The sequence below is a fragment of the Sitophilus oryzae genome, unplaced genomic scaffold (assembly GCF_002938485.1).
Source record: "Sitophilus oryzae breed Bouriz unplaced genomic scaffold, Soryzae_2.0 scaffold_1441_pilon_pilon, whole genome shotgun sequence".
NCBI lineage: Eukaryota > Metazoa > Arthropoda > Insecta > Coleoptera > Curculionidae > Sitophilus > Sitophilus oryzae.
The window spans coordinates 338263-345763 of record NW_022146106.1 but is presented as its reverse complement, the minus strand read 5'-3'; the positions used below and the strand labels follow the sequence as shown (position 1 = coordinate 345763).

At 32.3% G+C, this 7501-nt stretch overlaps 1 long non-coding RNA gene across 1 annotated transcript; it reads right to left on the bottom strand.

The window, feature by feature from the left end:
* Window positions 1-3704: 3704 nt before the first annotated feature.
* Window positions 3705-5764, bottom strand: LOC115876948. Its single transcript, XR_004049239.1, has 2 exons — window positions 5677-5764; window positions 3705-4063 (listed from the first exon to the last, which is right to left on the bottom strand). It is a non-coding gene; the product is annotated as an uncharacterized LOC115876948 (long non-coding RNA).
* Between the last annotated feature and the right edge of the window lie 1737 nt (window positions 5765-7501).

Here is a 7501-nt window from a genome sequence, read left to right as displayed (position 1 = left end):
TCTTGAATGTATTCGTTAAGTCTATTTTTTAATGTGGACCACTTTCTCGTTCCTAATTCTGTCTAAACAGGAGATTCGGGCTGATCTTCGCCTGAAGTCCATTTTGGTCGAGAACAACTTCTTTTTATGTTTTTCGCTTAACTGCCATACCTCAGAGCCATATAACATTACGCTTTTCAGAATCGCGTTATAAATCAGTTTTTTTTCTGTGATCCGAGATATCCCTAGACCAAAGCCCCGAGTTCAGCGCTCCTATCACCTTTCTGCCTTTACCAATCCGTTTTTCGATTTCCTTTTCGCATCTCCCTTTGCTTGCGATTTTTACCCCTAAATACATATATTCTTCGCAAGCTTCAATTTTTATATTGTTATTTAACACTAGGTCTTCCAACTCGCCACTAACACACGCATATATCTTGTCTTCTTCTTGTTTAGCCCCAGTCCCCATTTCTCGTACTCCTCTATCAGTTTTCTGGTCATGTATTCTAGGTCTTCTTTGTCTTGGACCATTATTACTATCTGGTCATCGGCGAAATACAGAACATACAGAGAAAGTTTGTCATTAATAGGTATTCCCATCTGAGAGCACTTCTTGCGCCAGTCCTTAAGAGCTTCTAATAGGTGGATTTTAAATAAAGTTGGGGACAGACAACAACCCTGTTTTAGACCTTTTGATATTGGGAATAATTCAGATAGAGTAGGGCCTATTTTAATTCTTGTGGAATAGTACAGTACAGTTGTTGCTGTACCGCTTTTATTAGTGTTATATTTATTGGGCTTTTTTCGAGAACTTCCCATCGTTTCTTAATTGGTACCGTATCATAAGCCTTACTAAGGTCCACAAACAGGAGATGAATTTGGTCGTTATTCGTTGCCGTCTTTTTCTCAATGATCTGAGTTATTGGAAAGATATTATCAATGCATGAGCGGCCAACCCTGAACCCGGCGTGTTCTTCAATCTCATGGGGGCTAAATTCATTATCTATTAGGGTTTTAAGTATTTTTCTGTACAGCCTGCTAAGAGTGTCAGACACAGCTATACATCTGTAGTTAGTGCAAATATCTTTCCTTTTTTTTGTGGATCAGAGTTATCCATGACGTTTTCCATGAATCAGGTATGGGCTCCTCGTTAATATATGTAGGGAAAATACAAGCGAGAATTTCTTTCAAAATTTTCGATCCGCATTTCAGAAGTTCCGCTGGTATTCCTTCAGGACCACTCCAAAAAAATATGGTCATTTATTTATTATCCTCACAACCATTTTTCAGTGTTACAATTCGGAGGAGTACCATTAAGTTATCTGAAATAGAATTAAGTTTTGCCGCCTATATTCCCATATAGCACGTCCAAATGAAATTACGTTTCTACAAGGGAGACACATGAGAAACCAAATATGTTAAAGTGAACCTAAGTGTTCATCTAGTTCTAACATATACATATGAGATACACGCAGGTTTATATTGATAGAATTGTGTGATACAGTGTTTACTAGTTGTATACCGTATGCACTCAAGATTCTAAAGAGTTTTTTGTAACGTAACAAATAATTATTAAAATGATGAAATCTGACGTCGGTATATGAGACATACAATGTATATGTCATATGTATGTGTGATACTTCGTATCATAGTTGTGCCTATAGTACACACCTTGTAAAAATGTGACGTATACATATAATATAAATTTCTATATAGACACTTTGTAATAGTGTACTGTTGTGTCTACATTCTAGCATGAAATAAAGGTGTGCGCACGCGCGGATAGCCTCAGCGTAAACACACCGACCAAGTGTATCTTATGTGTTTTCTCTCCTTTCTCCTTTCTAGGAGCGGTATGTGTTACCAGCCATTATTGTTTTATCATTCGGAAGCTCTATATAAATGTTCTGTTTGTGTGTAGTTTAGAAGAAACTTTAAGGTAAGCACAAGTTTTTAATTACTTGTTACACCTTCCTAAGAGTATTATTAATATTATAGCAGCGACTGTTAGCGACAATTTACCAAATTTTGACTCCAATGAATGAAAACTCCAAATATTCTCGTATAATGATAAAGAGGTTAGCTCTGCAATACAATTTTTTTATAATTTGGAAATAATTAAAATCTAAATGGACCAGAGAAAGAAAGATTTATACACTTCAAAGAACTTCTTACACTGATATTCGGTAAGTTATTGATGGATCAATATACAGGTATGTTTAATATTCAATAATCAGTTTCATATAAAATTTAAGGGTGAGATTATCAATCTGAGATTGTTAATCTCGATGAATGAGTATGCTAACAAACCAACTGCTTGGAGGGAAAAGAAGAGAAAAAATTACTAAACGAGGTCCACCAAATCGTGGCGATATACCAGTGTTTACTATTTTTAGTATGTTGTTATATTAGGTACTCTGTTCTTTACAGTGTTTTCTTACTTCTGGTTTCTGCAGTGTAAATAATTATTATTATTGTGTGATTTGCGCTATTGCGTTCCATGATATAAAGAAATATAAGAATTTTATTTTTACCCACTTAATCCATATTATGAAAAAAAAATGGTACATTTAATACAAAACAAAAATGGAACAATTTTAAGGCTACTTCTCTTGAACTTACGACCGAGATACTTTTGGAAAATACAAAGTTTTGCCTTCCTAATTTTCGTTCTAAAAAGATATAATTGGTATCATTGAATAAATATTTCTTAAAAAGAACGAAAAGTTAGGCATCAAAACTTGTATTATTTTCTAAATTCGTTCATAAGAAGTAGTTTTATCTAGCACAAGATGTATATATGAAGCAAAATACAAACGTATACACGCAGTAGTCACAACTGCAATGTGTAAACAGAGTTTAAACGTAATACACAAGCACTGTGTATCCTACGGCACACTGTGTATCCCTTACTTTGTGTATACGTAAATGCTATACTGTGGCTACATTGTGAGGCGGACGTTTAACCTTTGTGCATAAGTGTTGAACTACAATGTGTAAACGTATCATATTTACATCGGTGGAATTGTGTCTACATCATAGACTTAGAATAAAATATAGACTGAGCATCTCATTCATAAATAGCTGGAAGATGCGGACAGACAACGTCTTGTTATTGTTGTGTTATTGTTTTTGGCTCTAACGAGTGCGACACGAGCGATAGATAGGCTGTCTCCGTCGTAACGGTCGTTTCCTGACGGCTCTGCCGACCAACGCAACACTGTCTTTTGTTTCTTCAGTGCACCTGCACTCTCCGTATCATAGGCGGGTATTTTTTAATTTTAATGAAGCTATAATTCAATTAAAAATATATCGTATTTAAACTTTTTTATATTATTAAGATTTAGGATAAAGAAAATAGTTTAATATAAAGCAAAGTTTAGGACTTAGAAAAAAAAATACGTCTTAGAGTCTAAAAACGATAAAAATAATAAAGTACGTGTTATAGAAGAAATTTTAATAATCGAAATTATTTAATTTTTGAAATTGATGATAAATTATTAATTTAATAAAATATTAATTTTAGTCAAACATTTACAACTCTAATATTAATCAAAACAGGATCTATTCTATAGATATAATAGAACAGAAAGAGAAAAAACTTTATAATTGTTTAATTTTTTTTTCCGGTAAAAGTGATGTCTTATTATGTAAATTAGAAAAAACAGGAATCTGTTCCATTAAAGCAAGCTTTTAGGAAGTGAATAAAATGAAAACTACATTTATTTAACTCGTTACTGTCTTTATTATAGAGTAAGTATAATAATGGTAATGGTGACTATACTTTATTCAATGGAAATATGCACCAAATTCAAACAAATATAAAAGGCATGAGTATAAACAGTATTACTACAGTAATATTGAACATTGGTTCAAAAATATTACATTAATATAATACAATATTACTGTAGGTATTACTGTCAACGTGCAAGCTTGTTTGAAGCTTGATGTATTTGTATGCGCTTGGTACATCTTGGCGTTGGAAAATGTATAGAAAATTATTAAGAAAAACTAGTACGTAATGGGGGATATCTTGATATACAGAGTGGTCGGAATTGTATTCAGGAAACTTTGGCAGCATAATCTGCAAATAAAATCAGTAAAAAAAATAGTATAAATTTATGTCCTAAAATGCTTCGTTTCAGAGATACAGAGTGTAGAAATTTCATTTTTATTTCGCTTTTTTCCAAATAATTTATGAAGAATGTATTGATTAATTCGTTTCCAAATATCTTGAGAACTATACTTGTGGCGAGTGTCAACAAGAGACCTTATTAAGTAAAAAACGTTGGAAATGTAAATTTTTCTCAGTAGTTTTATATAGATACAGACAAAAAGTATTACTCTTCAAATAACTTAAAAAATATGTAGGTGGCGCCCCCTATTAGTAAAAGTCAAATTGACATCTAAATCTAATTTTTCATGTCAAAAAACTCCCAAACGCCAATTTTCGTCCAAATATTGACGTCACTTCAGAAATTATTTGGAAAAAAATCGAAATAAAAATGAAACTTCTACACCCTGTATCTCCGAAACGAAGCATTTTAAAAACTTACAAGTTCATTTTTTTAGAAAGCCAATGCAACATTTCTGAGTTTCAAATAAAGATAAAAAACAGTAAAACATATAATAATAATATGTAAATTATTTTCTTGGATACATACATATATGGCAAATAATAACAGATTGTTTTATTAAAGATTTACGTTTTGGTTAATTCTAAAACTATCTTCAGATTATATGTGATATTACTTAAGTGATATTACATTATAAAAGAAAAAATGAAAATTATACCTTATAATCGAAAAAAAACGGCGTCAGCGATGGCTATGAAATGAAGATCGCTGTCATTTTATATGTAAAATTATATGGAGTATGTATCGATGGTTTTTTCCAAGCCAACTGGACGCCGTTTTTTTCGATCATACGGTATTACAAATTAATAATAGATTAACAGTCGAGAAAAAAAAAGAAAAAACTCTAGGTAAGTACTGGATAAATTTTAAAATGGCATATTTATTTTATCTTTGTTTAATATAAAAAAAACGAAATATCTACCTGGTTTACATAACCCTGTATAATTTGTGAAATAATAATGGACAAAAATGCAAGCGGTAAGAAAAATATTTACAAAAAATATGTACTTGTTTACATTTCTGGACCATTGTTCGTCATTTTTGTTATCATAATGGTGACCCTATCATAAAAACGTAGTTATTTCTATACCTGATGTGAAACTATAGGGAAAAAGTAATGTTTGTAAAATATTTTAGTCTTGAAAAAAAATAAGGAATGTTTGGTATTTTAAAATGTTTGGTAGCTTGTAATTTTTTCGACTTTCTCGATTGTTTATAGTTTATAATAAGCCTTAAAAATTGTTGTTTCATAATGGAATATCATTCTGGAATTCCTGTATGTTATTTTAGATTCTAAGGATGGTTTTAGAATAAAAAGAAACACATTTTTCATAAAAAAAAGCATTAAATTAACCAATGCCCAAGAAAATAATGTGTCTACTTCTTATGTACTTAATAATGTATCTACTCGTTATATTAATAACGAGGTTAGTAAGAACCTTTACGTAAATGATAAATATAAAAAATACAGATTTTCCAGGGTTTATAATTTACTAAATTATTATCTAAATAAGCGCCTTTCTACAACGCCACTGACGCCAAAATAGTAAATTTGACTTACCTGTGGAATGTTGTTCCAGGACTTAAATAGTCCAATTTCTTACAAATTTGGCACTGACGAACCATGTTTTATAGTTTTTAAATAAAAGTAATCAAAATAAACACTAAACCGACACTACACACTAAGAAAATCGAATCCAAAAAATACAAAATCAAAACATCCAATAAAAACAATAAAATAGCCATGGAGAAACTGTGACAACAAGGTTTTACGACACGTGCTTTACTCTACTATGGCTCTACTACGAGAGAATAAAGAATGAACAGGCGACCCGGCGATTGATGGGTGTTGCCAAATTGTAAAGAATTTGTCATTTTTAAATAGTCTCCGACTTATAATTTAGTAGTATAGGGACTATTTAATACATCTTTCTACTATTAAACACTACTTTATTAAAATACAGTTTTAATATCTCAATATATGTGTATAACAACAAAAAAAATATTAATAATATTTTACACGTGACAACATAGGCTGGAGGCGAAAGACTCAGACGGCCGAGGTCAGCTGCACCCAGGAGTAAACATGTTTACAAAAATTAATATTGGACCGCGCTTAAATGTAAATAGTGTAGTCTATATTTTATTCTAAGTCTATGGTCTACATCAAATAATGTAAACACATCGTAAATGTGATTTGATGTGCTGTATGGGTTGTTACCCAACCTACTTCTTAACAAAAGATATGTTCGTTATTTTTATATATTTAGCAAAGACTGTTTAAAACAGCGCTTTTTAAAACATTATTTGCAAATGCTTTTTGCTCGAAAAAGAGCATGAATAATTTCGTACCTCTTAAAACGAGGATGCGTCTCTTTACCCTGGATGCTTTTAACGACACTTAAACATGCCAAAGCCCTTTTTTAATTTTTTATTAAATATTGCAATATCACCAAGTTTTACTTCGGAAAGGATATGCTTACGGCGTTATACTAATACATCAAAACTTAGTTCAGGGAGCGCAAAGTAACAACTCGTTTGTAGAGATAGAAATAAATAAAATACAATTTTATTCTTCCATGTCAAATGGATAAAGCGTCTGATACCATAGGCACTCAAAATAAAATTTAATTACCTGAAGAAGGCCTTATCATAACTTAGGAGTAGGTACTCAAAACTCAATATATTTTTAGGCAAAAAGCAATGTTACATTCTGTTATACTAAAGATAAGGTCAGACATCACTGCTTTTACTGCGCGGTTTTTGTGATATGGCTGCTAAATTTTTAGATGGTTCTAAAAAAACTAGAAGCTTTAGACGGTTCTAGAAGTACGTCTCTACACTCCTCGTACTACTTAGCGACACTTCTACTTAACTTCTACAACAAAGAACGAGGCGTAATTTTACTGGTGTTATCACGTTGCCACTTGCTAAATGTCAATATAACATGGTGTATCATAATATTATAGAGAAAATATTAATAATTAAGAAACGTAAAAAATATTTAAAGAGAACATTGTATTGTGCTTATACATGTTCTTTGTGTTTTCCGATAAAAGGGAACGTTTTCGCACAGTTATGTTGAACGTTCGCGAATATTTGCGAAGGTTCCTTCGTCACGAATAGAAAACATTATCTCTAATGGTGCGTTTAGACTTGAGTGAACGCACGCACTGATCCTTCGCGAATGCTCAAGTGTAAACGGCTCTGCGCGCACGCTCACTCTGAATCTCTCTGTGCGCGAGCAGCCGCGAACGTGAGCCGTCTGGTGTCGGTTTTTGGTCCGTGCTCAAAGGGATTTTATGCGTGCGCGAACGCTCAGTTTGCACCGGCAATTTGTTTTGTCTGCATGCGTGCGTGCGCCTGTGTTTTAACATTGAAAATGT